The sequence below is a fragment of the Neopelma chrysocephalum genome, unplaced genomic scaffold, assembly GCF_003984885.1.
Source record: "Neopelma chrysocephalum unplaced genomic scaffold, ASM398488v2 Primary Assembly neopelma1_59, whole genome shotgun sequence".
Taxonomy (NCBI): Eukaryota; Metazoa; Chordata; class Aves; order Passeriformes; family Pipridae; genus Neopelma; species Neopelma chrysocephalum.
Window position 1 is genome coordinate 1,941,900 of NW_020897714.1, and position 21,688 is coordinate 1,963,587.

General features: G+C 36.8%; 1 protein-coding gene across 2 annotated transcripts in view; it reads left to right on the forward strand.

The window, feature by feature from the left end:
- The window catches only part of FRS2 (fibroblast growth factor receptor substrate 2), a 52,922-nt gene that overhangs the window by 14,441 nt on the left and 16,793 nt on the right, over nucleotides 1–21,688 (forward strand). For both annotated transcript variants that reach the window (XM_027679685.1, XM_027679684.1), the window contains exon 2: nucleotides 18,744–18,849. The gene's annotated coding sequence lies outside the window, so the exon portion shown is untranslated. The remainder of the gene's footprint in view (nucleotides 1–18,743; nucleotides 18,850–21,688) is intronic.

Sequence of the window (21,688 nt, forward strand, 5' to 3'; positions counted from 1 at the left end):
ATTAGTTTTAGGCTGCAGCATTAGGCAGGTTTCAGAATTTGACAGCAGCCCTTCTTGCAGCATACCATAGGCTTTTAGTTGCTGGCACAGCAGAAGCAAGGGATGAATATAATGTTGCTGTGGTTCTATCATGTATTATTTAAGTTTTCTAACTGCTTCTTTTCCCTTCTGCACTACAGTTCACTTCCCTCTCACTTGTGATGTTATATATATATATATATATATATATATATATATATATATATAGGGTGACTGAAATAACGCCAATTAAAAGTCCTTTCTTCTTCCCAAGGAAAGTAACATCAGTAGATGCACTTTCCATAATTTTCTTGCTTTTCTAGTTATTTTCCAGAATACTTGTTAACTAAACCCAACAATTTTCTTCTGCTGTAATTTAGGGAGTAATGTACAGAAATTGATCTGCATATTCAGATAGTCCATATAAATGGGTTGGAATTTATGAAGGAGCATAGGGATGTTGGGTTAATAATATTTGGAATGTTTGGAGTTATGTAATTTACTTGGACTTGTACAGCAGTATCAAAGCACGTATGTTTAGAAACACACTAATAAGTTGCTTATTTTAATGATTAGCTATAAGAGAGAACACATCCAATTCTGATGTAGAACTGGACCTGTGGAAACGCAGTGTTTCACATAGGTGAGCAGCCTAGAGGTTGGTGGGATTAAACAGAAGTTTAGGAGCTGGGCAACATAAGGTAAGGCAGTGGATGAGCATAGGGAATTGAGTGGGAACTGATAAAGAGGAAGAAGATTGATTTTCGGGAATATTTTGAATTTTGACTTACTTTATCCTAATATTGCCTATTACATATAGAATTTGAATTATGTTGTTTTACTGTATTAACATAAGCTAATTATCATGTTTCTTAGTTCTAAATTACTTCCAAAATACCTGCAGTATTGTTAGGCGTGGATAAGTGTTTCTGTGCTTTTGGGTGTCTTCTAGTGTACAAAGGGGTTGCAATAAGTGAATAGCATATCTGGGATAAAGTGCAGTGTAAGTAGCATAATGATTATTTCATTATTGTTACACTGCTTTTGTAACTGCATCTAAACTTTCTTTAGTTTCTTTCTGTTTCTGTTCTAGAAAATAATGAAACTTTTGCAGATTTTGTTGCTGGATTGCAATTTCTGTAGCATACTCTTTTTGACTAATTCAATTATTGCTAGATGTAATGTGTTGCTTTGACAGAAACTTGTGTTTTGTTTACTTGTACTGTGTAAGACACACCATTTTCATTTGCTTTTGAGTTTTATTTTAGCTGCAGAAGTACAGAGGGAAAGAATAGGAGTCATGGTTTGTCTTGGATATCCAAACTTGCTTTGGAACATTAGTGCCAAAGGCGATTATGCTTAGTGATTATTATATTTATGAAGTTGTTGTGTTTTCTCAAACCACAATCCTTGTAAAAGGATAATTATGTTAAAGCTTGGGCTATTCTTTACAGATTCTGTGCCAGCGCCAAAATATTTTCAGACAATACATAGTTATAATTTCAAAGATATCCTTTTAACTTGAGATACTAAGTAGTGTAGTAAGTTTTTGAAACATAATATTTAGTAAACTAGGACAGTAATAAGTTTAAAGTCAAAGCAAGTCACTTATTTTGCACTGCCATCAGGAATCAGATCTGAAATGTGCTACTTAATGTGAAGGCTTAAAGTTTATGTTCTTGCTCTCAATTAATTTTATGCTATCGATCTTTTGCAGAGGGAAGGACAAAAATCTTGCCATTTGTAGCTATTGTTACTGAACACTTTAATGGTTGCGTTGAGCAAATCACAAACTTCTAAAGCTTTCATACTACGTGTTTATGTAATTTAATACTAAGTTGGATAATGCTTGAGGTGGACTGTGTAAGGGTTTTGATATCTGTAATTGATTTTTTGAAAAATGATACGAATTACTTCCACCAGTCAGCGGTAATAGCTTAACTGTCAGGAGCTTAATTTTAATTTGCACACTGAAGTGAGGTTTTGTGTTCTTATTTTAAAGAAAATTCAAAATTAAGTGGACTTTCTTAAAAAACAAAATCTGTACTGGCTAAATGGTCACTAATTCTGTTCCTAAACATTTAGAAACTTTTGAAGCTGTATTTGTGCAGAATTTTTGACACTTATACTGCAGGGTAAATGGAAGTTAGAAATAACACTGTTAGAAGTTGTAGAATGCCAACAAGCTGCTTGAATAAGTCTAGATTTAATAAGCCTTATCAATACTATTCTTGATGTTGCAACTGAAATACTGTGCTTCACATGTATGTAATTCTTTTCCCGGCTTTTAAGCAGATTTCAGTATTTTCTTGAAATTGCACTTTTCACACATAACTATAGCTTTAGATGAACTTAGCTTTGCATGAAGTATGTTGAAAGAAAGTTTTCAGAAGCTACAGACTGATTTCTTTTCCCTTAGGTATTCTGTAGGGTTCTGTAGAAGTGACACACAGGTGATTTATTTTAGCAGATTTTTGTAGTATCTTCTTACATTATAATGAAGCTGTATTTATGACCACTTTAAAATGGTTGAAGTATGACCTATTGCAAAAAAAGAAGAGTATGATTTCTCCATACGCATCATGGTCCAGCCTTCCTTTTGTTGGCACTAGTCATAGTGGGGCCGTCGGATCTGCAAGATCAGTGCAGTAGTTTGGATTGAAGCTTTTCTGGCTAATTAGAACACAGTCAGGGCAGGAAAGACCATGTCTTTCAGCTGCAGTTACCTTTAGATCAGCTGAAGATAACACAAAGTAGGATTTTGAGGAAGAAAAGCAGTCAATTTAAAATATCCCACCTCACAGTGACTCTTTAATTTACAAAAGGAAAACTTCACACTGCTCTATAACCATGCACCTATTTTCTGTATATGGGAGGAAACAATATGTCCTTTTTATAAATTGAATTTGTATTATCTCAGAAACACAGGCTTGGTTTTGAAAAAGGTTTTTGTTATCTTTTAACTCCTATTGTGTCAATTCTAATAGACACAATTCTAGTAGAGAAAATTTAAAAATTTTAAAGAATTATTTATTTTTTTTAATATTTTGAGCTATAAAGAAGAACAAGTTGAGTGGAAATAGGTATGTAAATATTAGTATTGAGTCATTTGCGCTTCTCTGTGATTTCACAACAGTAGTAAGAAATTATTTTAGTTTGGGTTTCTTTGGGGGGAAGCAAGCAGGAGTTGGCAGTTTAAAAGTTTATGGAGTAGCCCAGTATTTAATCCTTAGTGAGTTACACAACTATTTTGCTTACCAATATTCAGTGTTTTGGCTTTTTTTTTTTTAAAAGGTGTACAGTCATCTTAGTTACTCCCTTTATGTAGCTATTATCAAATGCTCTGGTTGAAGTACACAGATGCTTCTCAAAATGAAAATTATATATGAATAGAATAAAAATGAATTTCTTCTATATATGGGATTTTTTTTCACATTCTTCTCCCCATTCATTCCTGTATCACATGTGCCTAAATATGGCTACTTGGACGCAATTAATGTCATGTGTTTTTTAAAAAAATTGTGAAAGAGAATATTTAAAAGAAACTCAAAACTTTTGAAAGTTTAGCTTTAATCTTGAGTCTAAGGTTAAAAGAGCTTTCACAATTCCAACTGTTTTGAAGGCTGTCTGCCTGTAGTAACATAAATCTTTGACATAAAACATGGCTCTTATTAACATGAGCATCTGCTTATAAGAGTAGAAAAAGTGCCATTTTCTTTTAATCTTAGTATTTCCTTTTCACTATAAATACTTTTTGCTACCTACAGAGTAATTAGCTTTTGGTTACATTCTGCCTAGATTAGTGTTGTTCCTTTGACGTGCAGAATAAGTTAAAATGCAAAATTATTTGAGATTTCTCCTCACTGTTAAATTCAGAATGGTGGGAAGATTACTACATTGTACTGAAATTCTAAACTTCTAGCTTTACTGATTGTGAGGGGTGTTCTTAGACAGCTGTTCACAGGACTTCTTTTGTCTGTTCTCCAAAGAAACATCGTTATCTATCCCCATTGCATAAAGACAACAGAAACCCCAGGTTTCTGGAGTTGCACTGAATCATTAGGAAGCTTGTGATGTTAATTAGATATTATTAACAGCATCTATTTGCCATTTCATAATAGTGTCTTTTTCTGGATAGACTAAGCAAGAACATTTCAGTATTTTGAATTTGAAAGCATTAGTTTCTGATAATAGAAGATGTGGCTTTTAGGGAATGACTTGGAAAATACATTTAAATTTTAATGGCATCCTTTAATGGTTTATATTGCGTATATATGTAAATTTCTATGGGAAAATATGCACAGAGTATGATACACGTCTGTGCTATTGTTAATTTGTTTGGCTGTTTTTAGTGGTAGTTTGAAATGGCTATTTATTAAGTCATTGTGAAATGATAATCTTTGTGTTAGTTCTAACAGATCTGGTACAACTTTATGAGAATCTCTGTTTATTTTTGCAGGTAGGAGGATTTATATAACTAGCACAGCCAGCAATAGCAGTGGTAAGATGGAGGCACAGGCAGGCACTTGGTGCCTTGGAGTTTCTGGAAAGTTCAAAGAGAGAAGCTATTCCTTTTTACGAAGTGAAGACCAACAACCTATTTCAGAGTTAGTGGAGCAAATGCTGAATTTGTGTGTGGTGAGATCACATGTCAAATCTGTCCTGCTTAAAACCAGTCACACTGGGAAACTGCAGCTTCTGGTATGTAGTAAAGCTTTGGAAAAGAGAAACTACATGCTCAGAAACTCTCTGTGTCTGTATTATCATGGCAATGGGTACAAATGATCATGTCCTTCTCCCAGTTTATTATGTAGCTTTGGTAAAGATTGAACTTTTTGCATTAGAGACAGTTAACTTGGATAATTCTGGTTTTTTGGGGACTAGGTAAGTAATGGGAGTTTCAATACAAATGAGCAAAGTTCTTTGAACCAGTCAAGCATACTTGTCGATGTGTTTCCAAAACATGCCAGTATCCAAAATTACAAGTTTGTTGGGCCACTTGGGCAGATTGATGAGATAATTTTTGTGCATTTGGTAGAAATAAGTCTTATCATCCTAATGACTGTTTGTTCATTAAAGGTCTCAGTGGATATTTACAGTGTAATCCATAGTAATTAGTGTTCAACTTCATTTGCCATGCAGTAAGTTTTTTGAAATGCTTGATGGGTACATGTTCTCTTGACCCATCTTCTTTCTTTGCCACACAAACTTTCCCTTGCATAGTCTTCAGACGGTAAGGGAATGGTGAGAGGCTTTTCGACCAGGTACTTCATTTGCCTTTGTATGAGCAAAGCTCTAAAAACAGTTACAGAAGATATTTTAATCTCACATGATTAAGTGTCCTATATATGGACCTTTGGACTTGCTAGTTGTGTTAACTCTTAGGAATACAGTTTCAGTAGGAAAAGTAAACTACTTCTGGTACAGCATGTCTTGAGGATGTCTTTATTTTGAGGTCTTCCACCATTATTTTTTCTTTCCTTGTCTCTTGAACTATTGCAGAGAAAAGTTTTAAACGTAAAAATAAAAAAGTGGATTTGTCAGCACTCTGCTGATTGTAAGTAAAGTATAGCTGGAGTTTCTTAGGAAGCTTTGTCTAAGTCATGTTTACTGACAAACTGTACCTGTTCCCCTTTCCAAGCCTGTACCCATCAGGTGTATATTTGGTGCCTTTACAGTTGAGGGTTTAAAGGGTTATAAGTGGTACAATACCAAGTAATACCTTTGTAAGTGTAAAATTGCACATAAAAAACCCTCATAACTTGTACTTGAATTAAGGGTGAGGTGCAAGGCACTTCAATTGTATGATAAGCATAACAGTGTTTTAACATTGCTGAAATAAGTCTGCTCATTGCCAGTTCTTGGACAGAGAATATTTTCATTGCACAGGAACAGACAAAAGCAGCAAGATAGCTATGCCCAAAAATGGGGATACTAGTTTGGACTGGTAGAGGTATTCCTGCCAAGGAATTGTGGCTGGACTTAAAGTTTTCATGTCTGTTACAGTGTCTGTAATGGTCAGCTGAAATTACATCTCTTGTGGTACCTGCAGTATAAATATTAGGGCAGGTATTACCAACTGTTCTTTACAGATTATAGTTTAAATGGATAAGATGGGCATGCAAAAAAAAAAAGGGTACTATGTGAGTGACTGTAGGTTGACAGCAATGGTGGTAGCACATTCCTGGATATGAGCTAGGGATTAGCTGAACAAAGAAAACGGAATGAGAGGCAGATAACTGAAATGTGGTGTGGTGTAAGGAAGTGAGGTGGTGACTGTAACAGGAAGAAAACATTGCCAACGTAGGAAACACAGTCAGTGAGCTGTACAGAGATTCTTCCCAGTGTCCTGGAAACCAAAGGTCATGGCCTTACTTGCCTCTGGTCCTGACCCCAGGGGTACTTGTCTGGCTTTATCTGACTAACTGTCTCCACTGGACAGAATAATTGGCAGTGAGGTGATTGTTACTGATCACTCTACTGATTAGCTTAACCCAAAATTGGTACAAAAGGGTCAGTTGATACTTTCAGGGTATCTCCCAGCAGAGGTCTCTGTGATGGGAGATGGAACACTATAGGAAAAACAGGAAAAAGTAATTAAGGTAGACAGAAAAGGAAGGAACACTGTGTTAGGTAATCAAGCTTTACAAATCAGTTGTCATATAAAATTGTTCCTGAACTGTGTGCTTCTGGAAAACCTCGTCTTATACAGTACAGTGAGGTTTTTCTCCTTTATTGAATAGGTGAAAGTCATTATCAAAGGTTCTGGATCGAAAACTATCAGTTACATTAATGAAACCTTAAAGTTTACACTTCAGACTTTGTAGCTTCATTACATAGCAAACATTTTGATTTTTCCATCCAAAGATCCACATACTTTTAAACCATTTGTGTTCATTGGTGTTATTTCCATGGTTTAATTTTTTAAGATACTCAGTAATCACTTCTGTAATTTATGTCAGTCTTGTATGTAATGTGGTGATATGCTAAAATGTAGTCCTTCTCAGCAATATATTTTAACACCAAGTTCAAAGGGAGTTTTTATTCTAAAACTGCTTTTGAGAATCTTCAAATATTGTAGAAGGGTGTTGTTTATTCTTAGTCGTAAGTTGCTTAAGGCTAGTATGGATGAACCTAGCCTGACTCCTTTGTGTTCTGATAAGATACTACATCTCACCCATTTATTGCAAGCAGTTAACTTTCTACCAGAAAGTTTTCTGACCTTGATTTTGAAGCTCTTCAAGACATCAAAGCTCGACCAGTGTTCTTGTCAGCTTATTATAGACATTAATTGCCATATATTTATTCTATGCTTAATTATTTGGTGGTTTTTGTACTTAATGGTTTTTAAAAGCTTTTTTTTTTAATTCTCAAAGGTTCTATCAAGTTATCTCATCTTGAAGTGTAAACTTTTTTTTTTTCCATTTGACCAATGACTTTTTCAGTGTAAATATTTACTACTTTAACTTCTAAACCTAGAATTTATTTGCTTAGGATAAAACAACTCTGGTATTTGGCAATATTCCACATCTCTCATATAGAAGAGAGCACCTCAAAAACCATTACTGCATTTCTTCACAGAATAAAACACAGGAGTCTCGGATGGCATGGTGTTCAGAATAAATTACTTTTAAATAGCTGTATTTTTTTAATGATAACTAGTAAAAAACAATCCTCTCTGTGGACAATGCTGGTTCCGGTTAGGTGATTTAGAATTTTTATATATCATTCTCTGGGTTTTCCTGAGCCGTTGAATTGTGTTGTAGGGAGTGAGAAGATCTTGTAACTACTTTATAGGAGTTTGAATATTAACAGTGGTAACAAGCAATTTCCCTTACTTCAAAAAATACCTGTTAAAATGTGTGGTTCACAGCAGAAATACTAAAAAGCTGGAGTAACATGACAAAGGAAATCAGTACATTAGATATTTTACTGCTTTGAGTTTTCTCCTAGAGAGTAAATCTAGAAGGGCTAAGTAAGTCAGTTATCTTTTGGAATTGTTTTTTTAAATTGCAGTCATCTCTACTTGAAGTCTAGTTTAAGATCTTGAATCATGTATGAATACTAAATTTAAAATATAAATTTAGTTCTTGGAATTGAGCGAATTAGAACAGATTTTTGTTTTCTTTCCATTCTTGTCTAAGTAAATGCCAGCAAGCTTTATGGGCTTGTTATTTAAATGGGTTTTGTGCCAAATCATATTATGTGTCATGTTTTTAAAGTTTAAATGGCGCTGGTTTGCTAGGGACGGTGGAGTTTTGACCCTCAAGGGGCTGTACTTTTAGAATCTGCAAATGATTAGGTTTTGTATCTTTTTTTGGGTAGATTTCTAATACTCTGAAGCAGCAGATTGGCTGATTGAACTATGTAATAAATTATCTGTTCCCTCCTTGAAAATTGTTGTTGTATTGGGGTGGTATCCATTTTGCTTGTTGTAACTGCTTTAAAATTAAGCTGCAAGCCCCATGGATGGGTCAGAATCATAACTTTTAAAATGATTTTGTTAAAAAGTACCTGCCCGAATCTGTCCTTTTTTTTTCACGTTTTCAGTGATTTTTCTTTGATAGTAAAGTGTGACTGATTATTTAACTGCAACAGTTAAGTTGCAGAGTAACTACTAAAAAGAGTAACTACTGTGGGCATGGTTTCAAAGAACATTTGTTTTTTTGGTGCTGTTGGTATAAAAACAGTGCCACCCCCTTACTTGGTTCAGGTGTTCATGTGGTGAACCTGATCAGGAAGCTGGTCCAGATTAAAAAATAGCTGAGCAAAGAAAAGAATGATTATTTTTAACCCAGATCTATTAGGAGTGACATACTGATGTTTGGAAATAATGGGTAACTGAAGAAACACTTTTAGAAAGTGAAACCTGAGGTAGCCAAAATTCAGGTGGGTATGGAATTTTCTTATTAGTTTTTGTTTGTATTTTATTTCTCAGTTGCAACAAATTGTATTTTACATACATTTAGATAGAGACAGATGGAGGAGGAACATAAGTCAGTTTATCTCTGGTCAGGTTGACCTAAGGAAGCTGTGATCTGGGTATGGCTTGAACTCCCAGCTGAGCCAAGCATGCAGCCAGCAGTCCTGCTCCGTCCTGCATATCCCTGCCTTCTCCTGATTGTGCCATCTCTGTCAATTAGGGCAGCAGAAAGGCAGCTCAGGAAGCTAAATTGTTTGAAATGTAACCTTCCAAATATATATTTTCTACTCACCTTGCTCCTTGAGGCAGCTCACTGTGGAGACTGATGGAAGCTAGAGCTCACCTGTGGCCCAGAGCAGCTGAAAGCCCATCGCTGTAGGTCTGACGTTTGTTATTGTGTAGCCTCCAAACACCAGGAGTGTGACCTCCTGAAAGGTAGCTGCATGTATTTCTAGTCAGCCCTGCTGCCCTTCTATTCCTGTTCTATGCACTGCCTGCTTTAGTCCCAAGTAAAGACAAGACCCTGCTTTGGAATTGATACCATTTTCAAAGACTAAGGATGCCTTAGAATTTTTAATATTTGTAGCAAATATGGAGTTTTAGTATGGCTATAAAGTGTCTCACACTTTAGAATAGCAGTTGACAGTTACCAAACCTGTTTTCACGCTTCATGTCAAATGGGTGCTGCTTTGACATAGTCATGGCTTGTAATAGTAGGAAAGTTTTGACATCTTCAACAGTCTCTAGAATTAATACTTTATGAGAGAATGTGGGCATTCAGTATAGCCATCAGATGCTAACAAAATGGATGGGCAAAGACCAGCTTGTTCGTGCTAGCTGTAAAACAAATCAGCTTGTCTTCCATATGCAAAAATGTTTGGAGTTTTAGTGTGGTATTTTAAACTGCATCAACCTCATTCTTAGTATCTTGAAGTTGCAGAAGTTTGCAGCACATTCACTCACAAAATAATACAGAAACATATGGCCATTGTGAACTCATATTTAGAAATTACCACTGAACGCAGTTCATAGAGAAACAAAACATCTATATGGAGGTTTTGAGGGGTACAGTGTTTCAGGTGCTATTTGACAGTGTGCAGTGCTGGGAATTCTTCATAATCAAGGAGAAGAGGAGGTGCGTGAGGTTTGTCTGGAGCTGAAACTTAAGGCTACTGTCCCTGCACAAGGAAAGTTCAGTGCACTTCTTAGGCCTTTCATTTAGGATTTTTTTTTAAGCCGAGTTGTGTCACTCTTGCTCATTCAGGGTCTTCACATGTACTTATGAACCCAGATCTCAGAAATGATTGCTGTGTGAGAGCATGTGCTGCACATACTCAGACGTCATAGTTGTTGATTAGAAAACATGCATGGATTATCAAAATGAGAATCCAAAAAGATAATAGGGGATAATTTCAGTTCAGTAAGGTGAATATGGTTTTTCTGTGTAGTTGAACGATACCAGTGCTTTTAAATGTCATGTGACACACAAAGTGGACAGTTTAATCCTGAAAACCTTGCACAGAAATTATTTTCCGAAGGACATCTTCACTGTACAAACAGTCTTTCAAACCAAAAATTTGGAATAGTAAAATGCCTGAAGAATAAGCTTCAGCACTGTCTTGCAAAGAGTTAAGTCTTACAAAAAGAAAACTTAAAATCAGATTCCCCTCCCTCGCCCCCACCATTTCAATCTTAGGAGGGGCAGCTGTTAATTGTCTGTTGTACTCATTTATTTAATATGTTTTAAACATGTGTCAGTACTCTGTTTTGAATATCCACCAACAGGAAAAGGAGCAATATGTACAATATGATGTAACCTCAGTACTGTCCTTATGTTAGGCTGCAAGCTCTTCCAGTGGCATGTGTTCTGATCAGAGAACAGGCCTTGCTGCTGGGTTAGGTGTTGTGGGAATGGTGCTGTTCCTTGTCAGGACAAACTAAGCTTTAATCTTTGTTCTGCTCCTTTTTCTGCTGTGTAGACACTGATATACACATGCACACACTAACACCCACGTTTCCATTTATATATATTCTTCTAATATTACTTTTACAGCTCTTTAAAATATTAGGAAGAGAGTTATACAAAGTGGACAATTCGTTATGGATTCTATAGAAAGGTATGTTTATTCTTTGCTAAAAGAAAATGCTGCCTGATGTTAACATTGAACAGCAGTTGTCTAATGTGGTGTAAGTCGTAATAAAATAAAGCTTTGTAGGGCTCTATATTGAGAGATCTAGGCTACTACAGAAATTTCTGTAGTGTTTCAGAAGCGATCAAGAAGGACACATAAGACCCTAAAAGGAGCTTTTCTAAAAAAATGGAAATATAATACAAGGAAGCAGACCTTTTAGCTGTGTTAATTGTAAAGGACTATGAATAAAGACTTTTTTGTTAAGTGAAACTTTGCTCTCCATTGTACAGATAGATCAAACTAGTTTTTGGTAACTTCCGTCTCCAGTAGAAATACACAGATCCTAATAGTCAGAATTTTTGTGAGTTTGTGTAGCCCAAAGTGCAGACAGGCATCTATGCAGTCAAGTTACCATGATTTAGCAAATCAGCTGCATTAAGTAAATGTTCTAATGCTCTTCTTCCTTGCAGATACAAAGAAAAAAGAAATTAACCTAAACCTGCTTTTTGGCAGATGCAGTTCAGTGGTGACAAAAGATACCCTAAGATTGTGGATTTTACTTCACTGAGCGATCTACATAGTTTTGATTTAGAGGTGTAACTAGCTGTTGTTAATCTTTCCCTTTTATACAACAAATTGGGGCTACGGGGTAGATAAGGTTAAATGATTGTTCGAGTTTCTGCTTAAAGTGGGAAGAAAAAAATGTACAAGGAACACATGAGGAGGCATGTAAACAGAACTAAGAAAATCACGAGTTTCAAAAGTGATGGAAAGAGTTCTATGCAGAAAATCGAAAAATGGTAAATACAGAAGGCAAATTATTTTTTAAAGAACACAGATTTAATGACATATTGGGAGGATGTGAATATCAGTTTTCCAAGAAACAAAAGCCATATATAAAAGCTTGATGTTCAGGTAAGGCCAGGTTCCATGTATCCAAGTGCTAAGAACTTGCTGATAGTGAAAAAGGAACCAATGGATGGATGAAGAAGGGCACATATTGAGAATACATACTGAAATTATATACATACTGTATTTATTTATTTTTATAAAACACAGTGTCATGGTCTTAGTTTGGATAACATCTTACTGAATCTGCTTAGCATTTCAGTAAAAAAGACCCTGTAGGCTTTCCAGCATTGTTTCTATTAGTGTATTAGAAGACTGTGTGCTAAACATGTCAAAAATATAAAAGCAGAAGTTAACCTCTTCTAAAATGTTTGAGTGAGCAATGTTTCAGAGATTAAAATATTACAAAATATAAACTCAATGCCATTTACTTAATTCCAAAATTTGGCACTTTGCTGACTTTGAAAACTTGGCAAGACCTGTGGGCCTCAAGTTTTAGTAGGCATTTGTGGTTAAATATTGGAGAGCTGACTCACTATTTAAACAATTTCAAGCCAGGCTTCCTTTTCAAGAATTAAGCTAGATTCTCTCTTTTTCTTTGACCCCATTACTTGACTTAATTATTGTAGCCTTCCACTTTATTTTCCCATCTTCTTTCCTTTCTCCTTGATCGTGTATCCAAAAAGCTTTTCCATAGCACTGCTCTTAAAACTTCAGTCCCATTTCTGCTGGTCTGTTGTTGTGTAAAAGTGATGCTTTCTGTGTATGCTATTCCTTAGGGGACATTTTAAAAGAGATTCAGAATTTCCAAGAGTAAAATAATTTAGTAGTGCTTGCTTGTTTAACCTAATGTTGTGGTTTGGAGTTTGATGTTCCGGCTGTTTCTTTTGAAAGGATGTAGTTTATCTGGCAGACATTCACAGAAAACAATATGGTTGTGTGGATCTGGAGAAATTGTTTTACTAAGAAATTGAAAAATATTTGCATGTGTGTAAGTTGTTTTAAAAATGATACCAAGTAAAACGTAAGTCTTGTTTCTCTGGAAGTTCAGAGTAAGAGGATCATTTTTTGGAGAGCAATTAAAGAGTAGAGCAAGGAACGATGTCCCACATCCTCAGAAGGATTAATGGGGATGGTGGAGCAAACAGCTTTTGCACTCCTGTTCAAGATGCATGTTTATTAAAGACCTGGAGTCTTTGAAATGCACTGAGGTGAAAATTTGAAACTCCATTTAGTGCTGTATAGGTTTATGTGTGTGTGTGCACCTGTTGAATAGAACAGTTGTGCCAATCTAGTTCCTGAATGGAATGTGTGATTACCCTTTATATCGCATTAGGATAGGCCAAAATATGGGGTACCACACGTCAGGATAAGGGAATGCAGTCCTTAGAATGTCATGCTAGAGCAAAGTGGAGAGGTGTAGGATCAGCATTTACATAAATTGGTTTTAAACATCACAAATTTAGCATTGGCAGAGCATTGCTGCAGTTCTCTCTGTCTTAGCTGTTTGAGCTGGACTTTAATCTTAAGCTCTACTGTAATTGTGGTGAATATAAGAGCTTTTCTGTCCGAATGAGCATGGTTTTTGAAAGAATTACTGATGAAGAGTGTTCCTACAACTTCCTTCCTAACTCACCTAAGTTTGAGCATTTTGCTAAAATGATCACTTTAAAGGAGAACTGTAGAGAATTAATTTAATAGTAGCATATAATTTCAAAATTTGCATAATGACTCTTCAAGATCAGTTGGTAGTCCTGAATTTAAACAAACAGCAAGGCTCCTAATTTGCTTTTTTTTGTTTTATTTTATTTTATTTTTATTTAATAGTGTTGGATATTTTTAGGTGGCACTAAAGCAGGGTGGGATGAGAGGAAGAAATAAGAAGTTGCTGTTAATTTTGATTCCAAATATACAGAAACATATACAGCAAACCACATCGAGTTGTGAGGTGATCTGAGTGTTAAAAAGCAGGAGTAAGAAAAAAAAAGAAAGCCTCCTGTGAGTTTGAGGAGCAGGCAGTTGGCAGCAGCAGAAGGTGCCAGCAAAGGAATGCTGCTGAGAGTGCGAGTTCTTGGTACAATCCTGCATCAGCCTCTCGCTGTGTGTTCAAAGAGGGTTTGTGTGTGGTTGCAATAATTTTGTTTTCATTGGAGCAAGAAGGCTTTACAGTTTAACTTGAGCTTTGCCAGTTTTGGTTTTTTGTTTGTTTTTTTTTTTTTTACTTTTTTTACTTTAGAGAGCACTAAAGAGACAAAAGGAATGTACAGTCTGACAACATACTCATTTACTAAAAATCTTGAGGTAAAACTCCACCTGTTAGCATAAGCAAAGTTATAAACTGGGTTCTGCAACTTCACCTCTACCATTCATAGTTTGTTTTCCAGAATTGCAGCCGGCGACACCAAACTCTTTCTTAGCATGTTTAGTTTCTTCTTGGATCTCCTTCGTTATAGCTTTTAACTCTGTTATGGTCTGCTAGTCCTGCTGCTTTTTCATCCTTCTAGTACTTTGGACCTGCAGTATTAATTTTCTTAGTAATCGTCGTGAAGCAGATGAAGGGCAAGGACTGTGTCTGACCTGAGTTCAGTTTGCTTTATTATTAAAATTCCTTCTTCCCAAAACACATTGGGGGTGAATTGTTGTTACCTAATTGTTTGTGCAAAGCAAGGGCCTTCCAGGACACCTGAAAGAAAATTAGTTGATTTGGGTGACAGTGGCAGGCGTGGGCAGGGAAGGAGACCATTTCGTGCCCCTATTGCTGTATCTCTCATGGGTTTCTTCCTTTTCTGCTGAATGCTGATATCCCTTTAAACCCCTGTGTTTCCACAGGAGGACATTCTGGCTTTGGCACCTCTTAGGTCTGTTCTGTCTCTGAACATTAAAGTCTTTGCTGATGTACAGATTTCTTTTTTTCCCCCTTGAGAAATTATAAAGCAAAGAAGTCCTTTTTGTGACCATTGGGGAAATAAGGCTCTTGGATCTGACCACACTTAATAATTACTAGTTCAGGGCAAATGCTTTATTTTGATGCTGCATCTCTTATGTGCGTGTGAGGTCTGGTATGTGGGAGTCCCATGTTCCAGAAACCTAAGTTTTGTTTTCCAATTGAAAGAACTTGGCTTCATGGCAGTGAAGATATGCTAGCCAAAATAAACAGAAGGTCAAAGTATGGGTTATTTTAAGTCCTAAGTAGGATACCAGGATTCTTAAATCATATAGAATTTGCCACCGTGGATTACATCATGACTCTGAAGATGCAGGATATGCCACATCAGATAAATAGGTTATCCGTTTTATCCGTTGTGTTAGCCAGTTATGAAATGGGCAGTATTTGGCTACCAGCAAAAGTCAAAGGACCAATTGCAGTACCATTTCTGCCTCCTTCACCAATCCTTTGGAAGGAATAACATGCCAATAAAACAGTCATTATTTTACTTACATTTTTCTTACCTGGTGGGTTGGTTTCTCTTATTTGTCTGTTTGCTGTCTTCCACTTTCATCCAAACTTTGTTTTGTGCAGAAAGATTAAAGCTGCTTTGCTGCAGTGACAACTCCAGTTAATGAGAGTGTAATGAGTTAATTAGAAATTGTCTATGTATAACCTGAAATGTTCAGATTTATACTCTGTTTCTATTTAATCTGTGAGGTAACAGTCTCCAGGTGAAATTATTCCCTGTAGAAGAATCATTGACATCAACGAGTGCTCAAAAACTCTTGAGAAATTTAGTTATAATGTATCTGCAGGGATTTGGCTGTGTTTTCTACAAGTATTTCCAATTGTGGGACTTTAAAAGAGCAGAAAGATATACTGGAATGAGCTTCAGGGAGGGACAGGTTCTATGCTGTGTGGCTGATCATAAAGAAATCAGAGAAACAAACCAAGTTGAATGGAGTTGCAAGTGTTCAAAGCAATTGAGTATGCAAGCTTCAGCTGCTGTCATAAGATTTAGGGTTGGTAAAGGTAATGCAAATTTTGGCATTGGTTGGGGTGAATTTTTAAGTAGAGGATATACTTCCCAATTTGTGCAGGTTTGTCTTGCCTGGGATTTTTTCTTTGCAGTACAGTAATAAATGTGTTAGGGAGAAGCAGAAACTGCACTCCATCCTCTTCTCCCTCCTTGCATGGCTGCACCCAACCACCACTGATGCTTCTTGAATGGCAAATCACAGCTCCTAAATTTGACAGTGTAGACATAACTGAAGAGATTAAGTTTTAGAGTTGTAATTGTGAAAATGTCTACTTCTCCTTATATGTTTAATTTTTGGTAAATATTTTGCAATCTGGGAAGATTTAAGAAAATCCCAAACAAAGTAAATAGCTAACTTGTAATTGGAAGCAGCTGATTGGAGAATTTTGTTACTGCTTTACATTTTAAAAAAGTTAACTGCTGTAAAATTGTGGAAAAAAAAAAAAGTGCACTTTTTTTTAAAATCAAGAACTCTGCTTAGACTGTTTAGGAGTCATTCTTAGGGAACTGAAACAGGCTAGTCTGCTTTAGGTAGCCAAACCACGTGAAAGCTTTTAAACTTTGCTAGGTAAAGAATAATGCAAACATACCTGCAATAGGGTATGTTGCCTGTGAAAATTTTTAATTTTATTATTTTTCTAATGACTACCTGTAAGATTCCACCAGAGCAGGTGGGTCAGGCTTTCTGTTCCCTCTTCCATTCTCATGTCCTGAAGATTTTAGCAGGGAATTTGGTAAACTTTAAATCTCAGTCATAGTGAAGGGGCTCCTTTTTCTGAAAGCTGGGCTGAGGTGACTAAGGCTGTGGTTCTGTCCCCAGCTGCTCTGGCACTTGCTAGACTCTCTGCTGAGCTGGCTTGGTACAGTAGCAAGCAAAAATCTAACCTGACAAAAATCATAGTTAAATAATACCAGCTAAATTGGGTAGGGCAAACATAGAACCAGAGCCTGTGGATGTTGCAGAGGGGTAGGTCCTAAATACAGCTATATGCAAAAGTACATATCAAGCAGTTCAATAAGGTTTTTTTGTGTACCTTTGTGAAATCTAGGGTTTAGTTTCAAGTTAAGTTGTTAATTATTTCTTTTTTGGTGTCTATGGCAGTGCACTCAAAAATTTATGCTGAATTGATGGAATCCATTTACATTAACTAGAATGGCTTTATTCAATCACACTTGAAATATCAACTTGTCCAGCATCCTGTTTCTGACAGTAAATAGTAAATTCTGACAAGAAATAGTAAATATATAGGGAAGGGAATAATAAAAAGAAACGTTTTATGATCAGTGTTTAAGACACTTCGAAGTATCTGCAGCTTAGAGACTTTTTGAGACAGATGTGACATCCTTGACTTTAAAAGCTCTTCATGGAGCTTGCATTTGTCCAATTGCTTTTTGAGCCTGTAAATTTTTGGAACTCATTCCCACAAGACACTGTGGATCACGAAGTTTAACTACGTACCATGTAGAGTATTTCTATGTAGTTCTTTGAACCTGCTCCTTAATGTCAACTGATGTTCCCTAGTGCTTGCATTTGGAAAATAGTTGTGCTTTATTTATCTTCTCTGTGTCACCTATAATTCCATACTCATTTTTTCTGACCTCTGTGCTCCATTTTTTCAGGCTGAGCCATATAAGTAGCATATTTCTAGTTTTACTCTGTCTTTTTTGACAGGGGAGGCTCGACTGCATACATTACTACATCTGGGGGTGCACCAAACCAATTGTGGGTTTGGTTTGGCTCTTTTAGTTCTTTCTAAACAGTTATGTTTCATTTTCTTTATGATAGCTATGGAGCTAACATTTTCATTGAACTGCGTGACTATGTGACTGATCTTTCCTAACAGATAGAGCTCCTTTGCTAGGTGTGTTATTTTGCATTTGCCAGTATTGAATTTCTGCTGTTCTCTTGCACAATCCCTTCACAGTAAAAGTGTTTTGCAACTGTTGTAATGATGCTCAGGACCTGATATGAATTTGGAACTACATTACTCTTGATATCATGCAAAAAAGAAGAGTACTTTGGTTTCCCAAGATGATTTTAATCCAGGTGCAAGGCAGAGGACAGCAGATGAATATAAAGAATTGCAGCAAAAAATTTATAAGCAAAGCTGCAGTGGTTTGCATAGACATCCTGAAAGACTGATAAGAAAGACTACTAATAAAGCATTTTTCTGAGAAGTTAGCCCTTCTATTGATTTAATAAGCAGCATCAAAGGAAACATTAAGTGCTTGTTTGGCAGTTTTACAAGCAGAGAACAGAGGCTGCCAGCTGTTAGCATGATGGAAGCAGCAGTTGAGTTTTTGGTGTTAAATGAGAGTGGATAGCTGGTGTGAGAATAATCCAGGGGGTGAGGGGAAGTAAAAGCAAGCAATTTATGGTTAATGCCATGGAGCAAAAATCATAAGGGAAGCAGAGAAAGGGTAATGTGTTAGCCATACAAGTCAGCATTTCTGTAGGTTTGCTAGAATAAGCAAGGGGAAGTTATACAAAGTAAGTTGTGTGTGTTCTGTTTGTCTGCTGTGGTTTGGTTCAGTATGTACTGAGGATAATGGGAGCTTTGCATCCATCGTTTCCACACACTAAATTGGGTAAGCAGTGAGTGGAGAATCAATGGAGTCTGCAGCGTGACAGGCTGTGCTGCAGAAAGGAATGCCAAATTATTTTCTTCCAAGGCACCAAAGCTCCAAGAGATTGGTCTTGTCTAAAACATCACTTCAGATGCCTCCTAGTCATGAAGACCTCACTTGACATAACACTGACAAAATGATAATGAACAAAAGTGTGTATTTTTCTTAGTTTACTACCCAGCATCTTAAAAACAAGAAAATATGACATTCATTTTACTCTTCTAGTTCTAGGTCAAATGATTAGTTCTGTGGCAAGATAGCATGACACTTTGAGTATGACAGAAGCCCTGATGCTGCAGCAGAGGCTGGGAATATTAATGGCCAAATCTAGGTGAGTGATTTTTAATTCTGCCAGTTCCCTACCTGTTTAATTTCTTCCTTATAGCCTTGGTTCATATCTCTCCTTTGAAGCAGCATTGCAGTTCTTGGTTTTCTGAAATATTAATATTAGAATATATTTAAGACAAAATAATGAGCTTGTATGATTATTGATTACATAGCCTTTCTTTGTCATTCTTGAGATACTGAGGCTGTACTTCATATATCTTCATATGCTACAGCTTTCTTCTTGCAACTCCAGTGATTTTTTTTTCCCCCCAAACTGCTTTGCACTTAAGTTTTGAAGGGTTTTTTTTAAGTTTTCGGACACCTGCCTTTAGCAGATTTGATCAGTTATTTTATGCTGAATGCATAGAAAGTTATGATACAAACATCATGCAACTATCTAGTTTTGTTTACACTTTGTCAAAACATTTGACGAGGTCTAAGTGCATGCATCTGTGCCTGAAGGCTGCAACCTGTTGTATGGAACAGAGTTTGAAAAGCTTTGCTGCAAATTTATATATTCACTGTTAATCTACATTGCAGCTATTGTGACCTGTTGCTCCTCATAGCAGTAAATAGGGCAGTGGCAGTGAGCTAACAAGAACAGCATCTGAACATTACTATAGTGAGACATTGTGGGGTGCCAGGGCAGGAAACCAGTAATAAACTATTACTGGTTATTAGCTATTACTACCTGTATCTCCCTTTCTAAATAAAACAGGAAAGAAATAATAAAAAAATTAGTAATTAAAATAACAATGGGATGGATGTGTGAAGATTATTAAAAGTGGTCTATAACTGAGTGATTGGACTGATTAATAACATTCAGAGCTTCTCCTCAGTGGGCCCAGTCCTGTCTATTATCTTTACTGATGATTCGGATGAGGGGATTGAGTCCACCATTAGCAAATTTGCAGGTGACACCAAACTGGGGGGGAGTGTTGATCTGCTGGAGGGTGGGAGGGCTCTGCAGAGGGACCTGGACAGGCTGGATAGATGGGTCAAATCCAACTGTATAAGGTTCAACAAGGCCAAGTGCTGCATCCTACACTTTGGCCACAATAACCCCATGGAGCACTACAAGCTGGGGACAGAGTGGCTGGACAGTGGCCAGGCAGAAAGGGACCTGGGGGTTCTGATTGACAGCTGTCTGAACAAGAGCCAGCAGTGTGGCTAAGAAGGTGAATGGCATCCTGGCCTGTATCAGGAACAGTGTGTCCAGCAGGACCAGAGTAGTGATTGTCCCCCTGTATTCGGCACTGATGAGGCCGCACCTTTAGTACTGTGTCCAGTTCGGGGCCCCTCACTACATGAAATTTTGTTGGTGTGCTGGAGTGAGTACAAAGAAGGGCAACAAGGCTGATGAAGGTCCTTGAGCACAAGTCCTATGAGCACAAGTCCTATGAGCTGTTGAGGGAGCTGGGGTTGTTTAGTCTGGAGAAGAGGAGGCTCAGGGAGATCTTATTGCTCTCTACAACTACCTGAAAGGAGGTTGTAGCCAGGTGAGGGTCAATCTCTTCTCCCAGGCAACCAGCAGTGGGACAAGAGGGCATGGTCTTAAGCTGTGCCAGGGGAGCTTTATGCTGGACATTAGGAAGAAGTTCTTCACAGAAAGGGTGATTGGGCATTGGAATGGGCTGCCTAGGGAGGTGGTGGAGTCACCATCCCTGGAAGTGTTTAAGAAAAGACTGGATGTGGCACTTGATGCCATGGTCTAGTTGACAAGGTGGTGTTAGGTCATAGGTTGGACTCAATTGATCTCAGAGGTCGTTTCCAACCTAAACAATTCTGTGCAAATAAAAATAAATTGTTATATGTGACATGGCATCTCTCTACAGCACTAGAAGCAAACAAACAACCCTCCAGTTTCATCTTGATTTGGAAAAAAAGTTCTCTCAAATTAACGCATATTTTTGTGTTATGATGAGAAATTACATTAAAGAATCCATGATTTTGATTATGTGTCTGGCATCCTGCCTCTTTCTGACTGGATTAATCCAAGCCATGTTGCTACACTTTCTGTTAAGTTCTTGCTTCACCTCTGCAAGGGGTTGATGGTAGATTTATAAAGGTTTATACAGTCTCTAAGGTAGAAGTATCTCTTGTGAGTGGCTTTTCTGATCAAGAAGAGGGGAAGAGTTAGATGCTCTTCATTGCATTCCTTGCACCTTATTTCTCAGCAGACTAAAATGCATTGTGGATACTACTGCTGCATGCTAATACAAATGCCTGTCTAGAAAATAAGTCATAGTTTTCTTAAGGTGACATTGGATTTTTTTCCCTCTTTAGTCAGGAAAAGTTATCAACCCATTCTGTCTTCTTTCTTCTTGATTCCTACTGTCATCTCTCTTGTTGACTGAATAGCTTTCTTCCAGGATTTTGTCCCATTTTTCATTTGTGTAGTGAAAATTTTAGTTCTTATGCAATATAAAGATGATGTAAATGGGTTAAGTTTTCTTCTGTCTGACTTCCTCATATTTAAGAAATACAAGGCTTACCCCTCTCTGCATGGTGATAGAGGGAGAAGCAGCAAGTTGTGTGAACATTTTGTCGTACTGTTTTATGAAAGTTTTGCCATATATAGAAAAACCTGTAAATGAAAATATCAAAAAAATCAAGTATTTATTTTTAGTTTCATTAATTTAGGCATGCAGTTCTGTGTTAGTTGCGTATTTTACTATTTTATAGCAAATGTATAACAATTTAATTCAAATGGTACTTAATAGATTCCCCCCACCCCCAAATTTTAAAATATTTGTGTTGAATGTGAGTTTTTTCTTCCCTTGACTTTGATTACATAATTTGATGTACATTGCTATATGGGAAATATTCAAAAGTGGAAGCAC